Source organism: Dermacentor silvarum, chromosome 8 (assembly GCF_013339745.2).
Source record: "Dermacentor silvarum isolate Dsil-2018 chromosome 8, BIME_Dsil_1.4, whole genome shotgun sequence".
Taxonomy (NCBI): domain Eukaryota; kingdom Metazoa; phylum Arthropoda; class Arachnida; order Ixodida; family Ixodidae; genus Dermacentor; species Dermacentor silvarum.
The window spans coordinates 169,198,806-169,214,555 of record NC_051161.1 but is presented as its reverse complement, the minus strand read 5'-3'; the positions used below and the strand labels follow the sequence as shown (position 1 = coordinate 169,214,555).

Genomic DNA, 15,750 nt, shown 5'->3' with positions numbered 1-15,750 from the left:
TTAACACTCAAAAACCACAGGAATGGGTTCGGACGTGGGCACTAAGTAAAGGAAACACTAAAGGACGATGGTAGAAATCATAGACATGAGCATGACGCAGCAAAAATGACAGTGACTCAGCGAAAAAAGTATAGCACTCAAAAAACACTGAAATGCGTTCGGACGTGGGTACTAAGGGACGCAAACACTAAAGGATACTGGTAGAAATCATAGTCATGAGCATGACTCAGCAAAAATGACAATGACTCAGCGAATAAATATTAACACTCAAAAGCCACTGAAATGAGTTCGGACATGGGTACTAAGTAGATGAAACACTACAGGAGGCTGGTAGAAGTCATAGCCATGAGCATGACTAAGGCTTTCGCCTTAAGGTCTCTTAGGTGTAGCTAAAGAGACTCCTGAAGACTCATGACATGAACGTCATGACACGTGTGACATGTAGGTCATGAAAGAGCCGCCTACGTTTTCGTGCTCTCATGGTCGTTTCGTTAACGGATAAAGGCCGCACCCCGGCCGAAACGTCAGTCCTGCTGTATGTTTTTCCTACGTGCTTCCAATTTTGGAACTATATATATATATATACAGGGTGTTTCAGCGAACACTTTCAAAATTTATTTAAGGTTGCCTGTGGCAGATAGCCCAATTCTACTTAATGAGCTGGTCTACTTGAAGAGGCGGACATTTCATTTTTTTGTCCAAGTAATGTCCGCCTCTTCGAGTAGACCACCTCATTAACTAGAATTGTCCTATCTGCCACAGGCAACCTTTAAGAATTTTTGAAAGTGTTCGCTGAAACACCCTGTATATATATATATATATATATATATATATATATATATACAGGGTGTTTCAGCGAACACTTTCAAAATTTATTTAAGGTTGCCTGTGGCAGATAGCCCAATTTTAGTTAACGAGCTGGTCTACTCGAAGAGGCGGACATTACTTGCAGAAAAAATTGAAATTCATAATTGACTAATTAACAAAAATTCACTAACTTACTTTTTAACTGATTACCTGATGGCCTATATTGCAATTTATAAATTGTAGCCGTGGAGTTCGCAAGGCGATCCCACTTGGAACGAATTCTCGGGATGACACCAGTTTCGAGATATTAATTCCAGAACTTTGCGGAGAAATGCATTGGCGTTCCAGTTAGGTTCTTAACAAAACGTCACTTCATGCATTGAAGCTCAAGATTAACTGGAACGTCAATGCATTTCTCCGCAAAGTTCGAGAATTAATATCTCGAAACTGGTGTCATCCCGAGAATTCGTTCCAAGTGGATCCATCTTGCGTACTCCACGGCTACAATTTGTAAATTACAATATGGGCCATCAGGTAATTAGTTGAAAACTTAATTAGTGAGTTTATGTTAATTATTCGATTATGCATTTCAATTTCTTGTGCAATTATTGTCCGCCTCTTCGAGTAGACCGGCTCATGAACTAGAATTGTGCTATCTGCAACAGGCAACCTTTAAGAATTTTTGAAAGTGTTCGCTGAAACACCCTGTATATATATTGTGAAGATGAAGTGAGCTTAGCCTCGGGCGCTCGCAAAGCGGGCGCTAGGAGAAATAACGACGAGGCAGATAATAACAGCTGGCCCAGGAACGGGTGCTGTCTCTGTGCCTTCTTTATTCCGTTACAATGGCGCAGTGGACGAAAGCCCAGAGGCGCTTTAGTCTTAATCACCGTACTGCAGTGGCCTTGCGTCCTCCTGCAGCTCGCCGTCCTGGGTCCTTGGGGCGAGGCAACGTCGTCAACGCTTCCCTTGTCATGGATGCCGTACTTGTGACCACCGCGATCTCCGAGCCGCCAAGGCAAGAGGTCCACGCTGCCTTGTGCATGGATTCTCGCCGTCCTGGGTGCCTCTTGCGGCCAGAGTACGCCGTCCACACTTACCATGCCATAGATGACTGCCCCATGACACCAGCGACCTCTCGGCCAGCAAGGGATGCTGTTCACGCTCTCCTGGCCATCCTTTCGGCTACAGTGAGTACCGCGGTCGCCACCAGCCCTGGCTCAACGGACACCGTTCACGCTCCGTTGGCCACTCGTCCGGCTGGCCCGAGTACTGCGACCGCCGCCTCAGTGTGCGTGGTTTCCGCCGCTGGCTCAAGCGGCGGCTTGACCGCCGTCATGCGAGCCATCAAGCTACGTCAAGCGATGTAGTGCAGCTGCTGGCACAGCAGCTGCACTACATCGTTTCAGCCACCTGCGGTTTCCCGCTAGCAGCCTTTCCATCACCGGCTGCTCCGGAACTACCGGAGTTCCACAGATTTCAGAATGACCCCAATCTGTGGGTGCAAGCAGCCAACGCGCCCGGCGCACGCCATGCCTGGCCCGACAACCCGATATGGCTGGTTGCAGCGAGCCGACTTCGAGGTGGCGCCAACGCGTGCGACAAACGCGAAGGCCACAAGTACCGGTCCTGGGCAGAATGGAGCGCTGCGTTGACGGCTGTTTTTCGCCCTCTGGCGTGTGCGTGCGACGAGCCCGACCAGCACTGCTCAGCGACCGGAGCTTGTGAGGTACACCACTTTGACGCACCAGTCGTGCCTACCCAGGCGGACGTCAGCTCGGGCCAACGTTCGATCCGTATTGGCAGCTCCTGCCCGAATGATAGCCTAAGGTTAACAGCATGGTTCCAATATGCGCTGTGCCGTTCTGATTCCTGGCCCAATCATGGCCTAAGATTAACAGCGTGGATCGAATATGGGTTTGGCCATTCTGGTAGAGATCCGACGTTGGCCCTCTTTGCACATGCAGTAAACAATATTGTCACGTAGTAGTGACAGTGCAGAACACAGTCGTAAAGCTTTGTTTGACGAAACTGATTCTTCATTGGGCGAACCTGTGCCCACAAAAGCAAGCTACACTCAAAGCATAACGACAGAGGGCGCACACAGTCGGCGATCGTCGAAATCTGAGCAGCGACGAAGCGCGTTGGCTTTTATACATGAGTCATCGAAGGTTCCAGAGTAATCCCTGGTGCCCGCGTGACTTCCAGAAAGTACTACACAATTCGCGTCGCTCCTACAATCAGATTACATAAGCGTCGGTGACAACAGACAACCGATAGAAGCATCGATAACGTTCGAGAAAGTTCCGATACATGCAGGCACGTCCTGCGCCGAGAGATAACCATTAACATTAATTAGCCGGTGAAGAGCGGTCACCGGTGAAGGATAAACAAGTACACGTGGCAATATTAGCACTGCCGTTCAACAAGACCAGAATTACTGCACCGACATTCCTTTGGATTTGCCAACATGGGTTACTAAGGTGCCTTTCTTGGAACAACATAGGGTTTGTAGTAAGCGAATTTTTTTGTTCCCGTTTTTTTAAATGTATTTTTGTGTGATTTGCTAAGCTTAACTGACGCTTAAAAAGTAAATACAAACTTAGAATATCGGGTTTTAGGTGCCTAAACCAAAATATGATTATGAGGCACGTCGTAGAGGGGGAGTTTTAATTTATCCTAACCACCTGTGTTTTTTTTTTCCGTGCGCAGCATGCATGGTACACGGTCGTTTCTGCAGTCGGCCCTCACCGAAATGAGCCTCCCTAAAAGAAAAGCGCAACGTGAAGCAAGGAGGGGAAATGGTAATAATACGACTTCTAGTGATGAACCAACCAGCCCCTTTGAACACGCCCTCCGTCGCTGCCGCCCGCGCTGTGGCTGCGGTGTCCCTGCGGGGGAGAGTGTGGCGCTTCCTCCGTTTCCTTCACCATAGAGAAAGAAATTCAACAAGAGGGGACACTCGGCAAAAACTGGCAACAGGAGACACGTCACCATACGTCACGCTATACTTTTGACACCGAACGTTAGCTGCCGCGAGCATCGACAAAAAAAAGAAAGTGAACTTAAGTTAACAGGCATTGATTTATTTTTTTAAATTTCTTTGCCGCGAAAACTAAAACGTTTTGCGTATAAATGAACTTAAGCTTTGCGACTTATTTTCCTTGCCTTACCTACCCACAGGTCCATGACGCGCCAGATACATGCGTCATCCGCCAGACACTCCCCCGAAGCCAGCGAGGATGGCTGCGCGCGCGTTTGAGCGCTCGCGCGCGGTGACCTGTCTGTCTCCTTCTTTTTTTCTTTTTTAAATGTAACCTGGTTTATTGGGCTCTCGGCGTATTCTTGCGTTCCTTCTGCACTCGGACAAGACACCACTGCACTATTGGACTACGGCAAGGTGAGAAATCTTGTTTCACAGTCTACGACGCAATTAGGATTACGGCACGGGACCGAGACAAAGACGCAGTTAGCGAAAAACAGCTCGGTCATCCTGGCGCAGTTATATTTGAGTTAATGAATCGTGCTGAGACATGTTTCCTACGCTTCCTATGGGACTATTGTAACTTATTTCGGTTTTTGAGCCACACTGGCCGCACAGGGTGCCGTGTCGCAGTTAGCGAGAACTCAGCCGTGGTGTGTAGTCTAGTGCATCTTGCTAGGAGAAGTTTGTGCCGCTTTCACTGACGCCAGACATTACTGAAAAGTAATTTCGTTACTTTCTGGGGTACTTTTGAGGCACGCTGGCCGCACAGCGCGCTGTGACGCAGTTAGCGATAAGCAACTCGGCCGTGGTGATAAAGTTAGTTTGGCGTGTAATGAATCTTAGATGCACAAGTCTGTGACGTTTTTTGTGGCTCCGCAACAACATATACCTTCTTTCGGTACTCACGCCTGTTGAAAACGCGATGGGCGATTGCCAAGAGTGATAACATGGGGTGTGCTGCCTGCTGGCGCCGGCAGAACGCGTGAACGACGAACATATCAGAAACTTGTAATTCGAAAATTACGTCTTCTAAAGGACTGAAAAAGGGCATTGCACCCACGCATTTGTCTTGAGTGCCTGTTGCGTCCGTCTCTATGTATGTAGCGTACCGTCGCGTCGCCCGAGGCCAAGTTTTGGAAACGCGAAGTCGCTCGTGTATTTGTGCTGCCAAAGTGCAGGAAATAATGCCCGGAAATGGGGGAACGCTTGGAAATCAGATGTTTTCATATATGTTTGGGATGAGTCGGGTATTTTCTACGCCATGTATGTAAAAGCGAATTGCTTTTGTTTGTAATGCCGCCCATTCACCGCTTTCGCACGTTTCGCCTCTACACGCAGTATTCCTATGTCTAAATACCAAAATGACTCATGCTTGTAACATGCTGTTACGTGCTTGCAAATGTAACATGCTTGTAATTTACTTTTTTTTCAGCTGGTGCCGTCCGGTGGAGCTTCATACAGGAACTACGGGCTTACCTGCTGGTGTCACAACGTTGGATGAACGCACAAAAAGCGCGGAACGAGCTTTTATATAGAGCAAAATAAATATTTCCTCATTGCACAAAAGGTCGTGCGTCTACTTTGTGAAATTGCACGTGGCACAGATTCGATGGGACTTTACGAGATTGTTCGCAATCATTTTTACGAAATAGTAAACCGATTCTGCACGAAGAGCAAAAAAAAAAAAAAGGAGGGGGGGAGTGCAGCCGGCGTGCTAGCTTGCGTTCAAAATACGCGCGCCCAAAACCGAAACCGGAAGTGATGTAAGTGATTGACACCGACCGCTTGGCACGCTGCAGTCAATTCGGCCGCTGGGCCCTATGGGAGTGTCCCCTGTTGTTGAATTCCTTTCTCTATGCCTTCACTTTCCTCGTACTCTGTCCTTCTGGTCCTAGCTAGCATACCGACGGGGTGGCGTGACTGCTTGTAGTCTTGTCCGTTCTTGTCAGCGCACTGCTATCGTAAAAAATGCTCGCTCGCGGTCCTCATTCCTACTGCAAAGCGTACATCTTAAAATACACAGCGAAGTTGCCACGCAGTTTTGTGAGTGTTAAAACTAATTAAAGGCAAAGGCAACAAATAAAAAAAAGTAGGCGCTGGCGGCAAGCACCTTCGATTTGGGATGAACTCGGAAACACAGGAACGTGGATCTCACAACGGTGAATGCATTTGTTTTGCGCATGTTGCAAATTTTCTAAGGCCCTAGATGAAGTGAATAAGGAAAGGGCGCATTGAGTTGCGTGTTTCACAAGCAAGATTGTTTGAATGAACTAAATTTCAGGATATAACATGTTGCCTTAACGATTAAGTCGAGATATACCCAAGCGCTTTTTCTTGTCGCTTTAATTCCACGATTTGTATGCATATTACTGTTGAAGTTCTTACATTTATTATAGTTTGTTGCTTCCGTAACATTGCAATTTTTTCCCATTCACTTTGCTCTGCACTACGTCCATTTGTCGATCTTGGAGGACCCATTTTCAGAGGGCCGATTTTGGACGGCCGATTTTGGACCACCAAATGTTTGTTATGCTGAATTAGGATGAATTCTATAAACTGCTGCCAACCCCAGGATTATCACGCGGTATATATACTACTGAATCAGCCTTGGCTGAGTTAGAGTGCCTGTAATTGCCTAACTTCTTTTAACAGCCTTTGAATAGTGCCCAGCATACAACAGGTGTAAATCCTTGTTTGTGAATTTCACCCAAATTCCAGGACTTTGATTTTATCACGCCATGGGTGCTGCCTGATCCTGGCAGTCATTTCGAGGAGCCGGGCTTGTTCTCACTGTTCTAGGTCAAGCTTCATTTCCCACAAGCGCACGCGGCAGTGTTATTTTTTTAATTTCCGTGTAGTAAACGCCTATTTTTGCTAGTGCGTTCCGATTAAAATTCTCGGATTTCACATGTAAAATTTTGCACGAAGGCCGCATTGCATCTGTACTATTTGAAACTAAGCATTTTATGCTCTAATAAGTTTTGCTGCACTTCTTTAATTCTAAAGTGCTACATTACTGGGTGTGGGGTCTATACAAGACGGACGGATGCGGCGCATTTTGTGTTCTAAATGAGCTCTGTAACACATTCTACGGAAGATGTCATATATGTTGAAACATTAAATAATGTTGCCTCAAAAATTTCTTGCAGCAAAATTTATTGATTCCACCCTTTCGAACTCTCTGCTCAAACTTCTATTCCCCCCACCCTTCAACGGCATTCCCGTGGGTCAAGAGGCCCCATCATCAGTCATCCCTGCCGACCAGCAACGCCACCACCACCCCACCTTTTCTCCATTTCCGTCTGACCATAAAATGTGCCCTGTCAGGTGTCTGGTCACCTTCCCCTCCCTCCCCACCCCTCCTGTTTTTACGAAGGCCCTTGTTAAAAGTTGCACACCGCCACCTCCGAAGAATACTTCCCTGAAGAAACAGCTGAATGGGCTAGAAAACGTCGGACTAATAAATTCTCTTATTTGGTTGGAGTCATTCTCAAAGTCCTAATTATTTGCCCAACCAGACAGGTAATTCTGTCAAAATACTTAGCTTCAATTCTATTCTTGCAGTATAGTTATTTGTCAACATGAAACCATTACCACATACATTTGCCATTCCATGATCTCTGATATCTGTTTTTATTTTCTAGCGCAAGCATCTCCTCCAAATAAGGGGGCAGTTGCTGTGGGAGGTGGCAGCAAATGCAATGAAACGACTGCGTTATCGCGCTCCTCAGGGGCCTGACCAGCCCGCCGTCATCCGAGCGCCGACCAAAAAGCCTACCCACGTCAGCTACCTACCTGAAAGCCCTGGCCAGCCGAACGTCCTAGGCACCTTGCCTAATTCCTATCCTGAGGGCCCTGCCTAATCCACAGCCATCTACTTAGATTCACGAGAGATGGCTCTTTGGCACTTGCTTGCAAATAAAGTGTTTTACCATAACCCAGCGTCAACCATTTAGGTCCACGGAAAATGCCTGTTCGCGCTTATTTATTTGTAAATGAACTGTTATAAAATTGCCTTTGCGTATTATTTTATTATTATTTGCACGTGTAGATGACTTTCGATACTTGACCAAATATATTTATATCGCGTTTTCCTAGCTACAGTCGATATAGCCAGTATGGTGACATTTGCTATAAAAATGCCACTGGCAAAAGGTTCGCAGTAATAATGCCTGCAATGTCTAGAGCCAGCATATTTATGATATTCGTCATGCAAGGGACATTGGCCGAAAGCTAGCAATAATAACGGCAACGATATGGCTCAGCGCTGATACTACGCTCGCAACACAACGCCTGCTGCATTGGCATAATATTCGGCCTATCTTGGTTTCAACTCTGGGCCAGCATTGGATTTGGTTGCACTATGCCAATAAGCCAATGTTGGTTAAGGACTGGTACCAATTTGTGCCAGAATTGGGCCATGCTTGGATCATTGCTGTTGTGCTGCCTGGGTAGTCAGGCCTCGACAGAGAGGCCCGCAGGCTGCCCCGCCACCGAATCCGGCTCCCCGAGTGTCGTCGTCGGCCCCATCGCAGACGGTGGGAAGTGCACGGCGACTACCGCTCTCGCTTGGAGTCACCACCGAGCAGCAGATCACAAACCGATATCATGGGCTCCACCCACAGAGTAAGATAAGACAGGAGCGCCGACTCCGCTCGTCTGGAAGGGACACATTCTGCAACGCCGGCTCCTGCTTCACAGCGTGTTCGCCAGACGGCGCTACGAATGAAGAAAAACTAAAGTCCCTATATAAGAAAAGTACCGCCATCCTTTGACAAATGCCGCTTCGCTCTCTCCTGTGTTATCCTGTATCTCTTATTGGACGATGACAGCGCGCGCTTCTCACTTCTTTATATTTTCTTTTTTTCCGCCTCAAAGCCATGTTGAAAGTCCTCTGCGCAGCCGCAGTCGCCGGCGGCGGCGGCGGCGCGCGCCCGGCCTGAAAGCTTCAACCTGGACTTTCTAGGTGCACCACCGTCGACTTGGCTTTCGCAAGCAAAAAGTAAAGAAAAAGCAGGCGCTTTAGGAGAGGAGGCGGCGGAGGAAAGAGTAGATGGCGGTACTTTTCATATATAGGGACTTTAAGAAAAACTGAAGCGGAGAGGAGCAAAGGCGCGGGGACTCTCTCGCGGCGCCTGCTTGCCTATCCGTTTTGTCGTCTGCTCCGCGTTCACCCTTGACGCCTGTAGCGCACATAGCTCTTGCGGTTCACGGAGTGATGTTAGCAGGAGAAACAAGTGATGTATCATTTTATTTAATTTATTTTATACAGGCCAAATGCAGGGCATTTGTCAGGTGGCCTACATGGAACTTTACAAGGCACAGGAACAGAAAATAAACAAAGATGGAAAGAAAAACTATAGCAAATGGTAAGGCGATATAACGGCAGTTCGGGTGGTCTCAAGCAATGAATAACGACAGCGAAAAGAAGTTTTTACGCAAAAGCTGACGTTTATCGCTCTTTTTTATCTGAGCACGCATCAAGTGCTAAGATGCTTCACTTGCTTCTTTGTTTCTCGCCGTGCTTTTCGTGTCGCCCAGTTCTCTTGTGAGCGGAATCGCCACATTCTCTAGAAACATAATAATTAGGAATTCCTGCCAGTGTTTCCTGCTTATTATTTCACAAGAGAAGCTCTGATTATGTGTCTGCATAACTGGGGGAATCATCTCGAAGGCAAGGCTGAGAAGTTACAGGGTAGCCAGCCGGTATTTACACTGGCTAACCTCCTTGTCTTTCTTTCCCTTTCTTTCTCCCTCTCTACATTACGGCATGTCTCTGGACAAGGAAAGGCACCTGCACTGTGTGTAGTTGAAGAGAAACTTAAATTGAGCTCCTCCCATCCTTCCGCATTGGCATCTTCTGGTTCCTCCTAGCATTCAGCATCATTGAGCTACGCCAGGCTTCCCAAAACAAATTGAAGGAACTGCTCCGCGTCGAAGTCGAGGCACTTTCTTTACATCTAGTAGGACATCGCCTTTGTCTTTGCTTAAGTAACTATCAAAAATAAGCTGCTTCTCGAAGTGTCGCGCACATATTTTGTCCATTGCTTCAAGCACTCGCTTACTTTCAGGAATTTTTTTACGCCACTGGGGCAGTAGTTGAAGATCAGATGGCGAAGCGAAGAGCGAAAACTTCTCGCGTCCTTTGCCATAACCAGATTTACAGCCGGGAACAAAACATTGTCCTGTTGCTCAGTCTCTTCACGCACAAGTATCAAGATACCTTTTTCCGTCAGGCATGAATAAACATAATGCAGACATGGTAAACAAAGCGAGGAAGACGAAAATTTCGCACCTTCGGTTCCGCGCAGACGTAGAGGAGTGAAAAGCAAGTACTTCTGTTGTGTCTTTTTGTACAGCATCATTTATCGTCTGTTTCCTCTAAAAACATCTAAAAATGTTTCGTGTGCGTGCATAAAAGTGCTACCGCGTGTTTATTTGCACTTTTATTATTTGTGCGCATATATTTTTTGTGTTTCATTGCTGTCAAATTGAGACGGCCGAGGGTCCACGTTTGTAGCAGACGACACGCTCTGCGGGTGCCGCGCTGCCCGTTCTGCGCCGCCGTCGCCGCCGGTCTCCGCCACTCAGCGCATGCGTACATGGAAGCAAGCTGTTGAGTGTTTTCCACGCGCCTCGACAGATGGCGCCACGCAATGTATAATTTGCGTTGCACGGTTTGTCCGGAGCGAATTTGTTGCGCGGCGGCGCTCCTGTTTATCTTACTCCGTGGCTACACCACAACCCATAAACATGCAGCAGAACACCTTTGCTACTTCGACTTGGCATTGTACGCCAGCCGAGTTGCTGCGGCGGCAACCCAGTGAAGCTCGGAAGCAGCACCATCTCACCGCTGCACCTGTTTTATTGCTAGATGGGGTCGCAGCCTGCTCAATTGTAGACCGCGGATGCGAGCCACTTTTCCCGCCGCCGATCTGGGACTTTGCGTCGGCGTCCGACACCACACCATCATTGCCAAAGACTGTGCCCACTAGCCATCCTCAGCAGTCGGTGAAGTGGCTCCCAAATTCTTCAACGCCGGGGCACATGGAGGCACCGGCGCCTTTAGTACTTGAGGCGCTAGCACTCCAGACACACGGTATGTTCACGGCTCACGATACGCAGATGAGTCCTGACCCGTCCGATCTTAGATTTCCACACAGCCATTGGCCGAACCGCGCTGAGTGTGGCCTCGCTGATAGAAACGAAGGCCAGTACCACGGCTGACGTCATCTATATCGAAGACCTGCCCGTACGCAAAAGAAACGCTAGAGGCATCAAGACGCTCAAGAGAACATCGCAAGTTACCATCACAAGAGACACCAAGAGACGTTGCAAGAAACTAACTGAGCAAGCAACCATCGGTTTGAAAGCGGACGACACTTGTTCACATTCCGGTAAGGACGAATCAGCAGCAGCAGGTATTTCGTCGAGCTCAGCGTATTCGAGCACGTCGGCGAAATTTGATCCGTCAGCAGCAACACGGAAAAGACGCACGCGACAGCTGAGCAGAGCAATTGCTCCTCGTCCAGAACCTACTGCCATACGTGTACATCTGCAACGGCATAATCGTCGGCGAGACCTGCGACCAGCGCGCTACAGTCAGTGCCATCCGCCAGAGAAGCTGGTTGCGCGCTGGACGGCTCACCAACGACGACCTCACTCCCTGGACAAGTTGCCTAGTTGCAAGCGCGCCGAAAACACACATCGTGGCCGAGTGTAACGATGAACTGAGCTTAACCTCGGGCGCTCGCAAAGCCGGCGCTAGGAGAAAAGACGAGGCAGATAATAGAACAGCTGGACCTGCAACGGGTGTTGTCTCTCTGTCTCATTTATTTCTTTAATATATATTGTAAAGGACCAGAGACACACAGGCAGCACCCGTTCCTGGGCCGGCTGTTCGATTCTCTCCTTCGTTCTCTTCTAGTTCGCCCCCTAGTGCCCGGTGTCCGAGCGCCCGAGCCCAAGTGCATCTCTTCAACTCTATTACAATATGTATATATAATTGCTATATATATATATATATATATATATATATATATATATACAGGGTGTTTCAGCGAACACTTTCAAAAATTCTTAAAGGTTGCTTGTGGCAGATAGCACAATTCTAGTTAATGATCTGGTCTACTCGAAGAGGCGGACATTACTTGCACAAGAAATTGAAATGCATAATCGGCTAATTAGTGAAAATTCACTAATTAAGTTTTTAACTAATTACCAGATGGCCCATATTGCAATTTACAAATTGTAGCCGTGAAGTTCGCAAGGCTGATCCACTTGGAATTAATTCTCAGGATGACACCAGTTTCGAGATATTAATTCCCGAACTTTGCGGAGAAATGCATTGGCGTTCCAGTTAGTTCCTTAACAAAAGGTCGCTTTATGCATTGAAGCACAAAATTAACTGGAACGTCAATGCATTTCTCCGCAAAGTTCGGGAAATATTACCTCGAAACTAGTCTCATCCCGAGAATTAATTCCAAGTGGATCCGCCTTGCGAATTCCACGGCTTCAATCTGTAAATTGCAATATGGGCCATCGGGTAATTAGTTAAAAACTTAATTAGTTAATTTTTGTTAATTATTCGATTATGCATTTCAAATTTTTGTGCAAGTAATGTCCGCCTCTTCGAGTAGACCAGATCATTAACTAGAATTGGGCTATCTGCCACATGCAACCTTAAATAAATTTTGAAAGTGTTCGCTGAAACTCCCTGTATATACAGGGTGTCCCAGCTATCACGCAGCACGATTTAAAAAAAGAGGACCGGTGTTACGCGAAGCAAACCTAGTGCGTATTCTTTCCAGTGCACTGGAGTAGCCACCATTCATTTTTCTGTTACTGTGATTTAATTAACTAATTCTAATTAATTAGCTAACTCAAGAAGTACTGTCCTAATTATCAAAGTGTCAATGAGAAAATTGTAGAGCACCATGAAAAAAAATTGTCGCAGTTTCACCCGAAAGGCGAAGCATCAATTGCGATAGCAAATTACTAGAGATCTATACGGAGTAAGGATAGTAGTTCCATCAGCTGTATAAATTTGGACATGCAGCAGCACCAGCAACGCGCAGAACTGTTGTCGACGCCATCGGGGTTATTGCGGGCTTTCGCACCGAACGCGCGCGGCGTTGGTGACTGTTTCCGGTGCTCTTGGGGGCGCCTCGGAGGTTTTCGACGAGGTCAGAGCGGGACACTCGTCGAGCTGCGTCGGAAATCTTACCCACCTTCTCGCCTAGCATCGTTTTTATATAAATACGCATTTGGTGCCGCCGCTAAACGTCGCCTCCCCTCCCTCCCTCCCTCCCGCCCCCCCACGGCCTTTCGCGCGACGGAAAAAGTCGCGTTTGCTCTCTATATATAATGGTTGTAAAGGAGGAAAGAGACGCTTAATCCTGCAGCCCTGCAGGGAGCACGGTGCTGAACGCGCGTTTGTTCTCCGACGTGCGTTCGCTCCCCGTGAAAGCGCGCGTCCCTCGCGCCCTTTCACTCGCACATACAGCGTCCGGGGCACGGCGACGATTTCATCGCCATTGACGTCATACGGAACCTCACGGCGACGGCGACGGTAGAAATCCGCTTTGGAGTGTCCATATAATTGCTATCGCAATAAAACTCCCGATACAGCTTTCTGTTGGTCAGTACGCGGTACATAAAAGTTTTTCGAGCGTGAAAGAAGCCCGCGAATACAAGCAAAATTGTTCGAGCGACCAGTCGCGCGTGTATTCGCGGGCTCCTTTCATACACGGAAAAACAACTTTATGTAGCTCGTAGTGAGCAATAGAAAGCGCCATCGGGAGTTTTTCATGTTGCTCTACAATTTTCTCATTGACACTCTGATAATTAGACAGTACTTCTCGAGATAGGTAATTAATTACAATTAGCTAATTTAATCTCAGTAACGAAAAAATTACTGGCGGCTACTCCAGTGCACTGGAAACAATACGCACAAGGTTTGCTTCGCGTAACGCCGTTCCTATTTTTTAAATCGTGCTGCGTGATAGCTGGGACACCCTGTATATATATATATATATATATATATATATACATTTATATGAACCAGAAGAAAGGGAACCAAGGCGCCCGATTTTCCTTAATCATATCTTAAGAAGCCGACAAGCGACACCAAGGACAACATAGGGGAAATTACTTGTACTTACGAATTTCATTAAAGAAATGATAAATTAATGGAAATGAAAATGGATGAAAATGGCCATATGGTCGCTACGGTACACCGCCATAGGGTGTACGGCAAAGGTTGGCACGTTCTTCATGAACACGTCACCAACGCCGCGCGCGTTCGGTGCGAACGCGGGCAATAAGCCGTCGCCGTCGACAACAGTTGTGCGCGTTGTTTGTGTGACCGCACACAACCGTAGTCAAAACGCTGGCTACGTGACGGAACGGCTAAACGCCGTTGTCCAAACTGTTAGGGGTGAGGTGGGTGAGAGCCCAGAGAGAGAGTAGTGATTTTATTGAAGAAGAGTTCGGCGGAACGGGTGGCAGAGGGCGGCAGGGCTGCGTGCATGCGCTGCAGGGGGAGAGCGGGCACGCACAGTCTAGGGTGCGTCAGTGCCCTCCTCGCCTACCGCTCCCCTTCCATTGGGAAGTCGCCTTTGCTCTCCGCCGTGCGTTCGCTCCTCGCGAAAGCGCGGGTCCCTCGCCCTCACGCACTTTCACTCACACATACAGCATACACCCAATGAGAGTTTTTATTGCGATAGCAATTATATGGACATTCAAAAGCAGATTTCTGCCGTCGGCGTCGCCGTCGCCGTCGCCGTCGCCGTGAGGTTCCGTATGACGTCAATGGAGATGAAATCGTGACCGCGCGCCGCCGAACGCTGTATGTGCGAGTGAAAGGGCGCGAGGGACGCGCTCTTTCACGGGGAGTGAACGCACGGCGGAGAACAAACGCGCGTTCCGCGCCGTGCTTGCTTAAGGGCTGCAGAAGTAGGCGTCTCTGTTCCTCCTTTACAATCACCATATATGTAGAGCAAACGCGCCTTCTTCAGACTGCGCGAGAGGCCGTGGGGGAGGGAGGAGGGGGAGGGAAGGGAGGCGACGTTTAGCTGCGGCACCAAGTGCCTATTTATATCAGAGGCTCCAGCAACAGTCACCAACGCCGCACGCATTTTGAGCTAACGCGGGCAAAACGCCGATGGCGTCGACAACAGTTCTGCGTGTTGTTGCTACCAAAGCCGCTCACCTTACTTCGTATGACATTGCTGTGTTGCTATCGCATTCATTGCTTCGCCCTTAGGGCGAAACTGTGACATTTTTTTTTCTGCAAGAACAAGCATGCATGTATTTAAAAAAGAATAGAACGCCAGAAAACTGTAGCAGCAAAACATTTATTTACGAAGCCCAGTTTCTTTTTGTGCTGGCTTTATATTAGAAGCAATGCATGCAGTTATTTGGCCTCGAGAGTTGTGGCTTTCCTTTTTTTTTTGATTTATCGGCAGCGTCGAGAAGTTTGTCGTTCAGCTTCCTACAAAAGTTCTTTAGCAGAATGTTGGTGCTGCACCGCAGGATGTGTTTAAGCACTAATTCAACTGTGTGGCCATTCTCACACGTATCGAAGTCGGACTGCTCTTCACTAGCCAGCAATTGTAGCGTCATTTTCGTTACCACCTGGCGTTGTTCAGGCATCATAAGCAGTGCTGGCTCTGTAGCGAGCTGCTCTACTACAACGTAGCTATGAGCAACTGCGTTAAGTGCAAACATTGATGGATAAACTAAACCTCCTCGGTCCAGCTGCTTCACAAGACCATAATGTTCGTTTGTGGCAGAGACTGTGATCTTCTTGTCCACGGTCAACGAGTCCCTGCATTGCTCGCACTTCAACTTTCTAAGGGTCCCGTATACTGCATAACCTGCAACGTAGACGAGGACTGTGACGACGTCCTGCATCTTCGTAAGAGCCTGGCTGGTAACAACAACGTTGCTGCTGG

The 15,750-nt window shown here is 47.9% G+C and overlaps 1 long non-coding RNA gene across 1 annotated transcript; it reads left to right on the top strand.

Annotated features, from left to right (window-relative positions):
* Positions 1-5,875: 5,875 nt before the first annotated feature.
* On the top strand, positions 5,876-7,597 carry LOC125947483 (uncharacterized). The gene is made up of 3 exons (XR_007468328.1): positions 5,876-5,952; positions 6,512-6,592; positions 7,438-7,597. It is a non-coding gene; the product is annotated as an uncharacterized LOC125947483 (long non-coding RNA).
* The last annotated feature ends 8,153 nt before the right edge of the window (positions 7,598-15,750 follow it).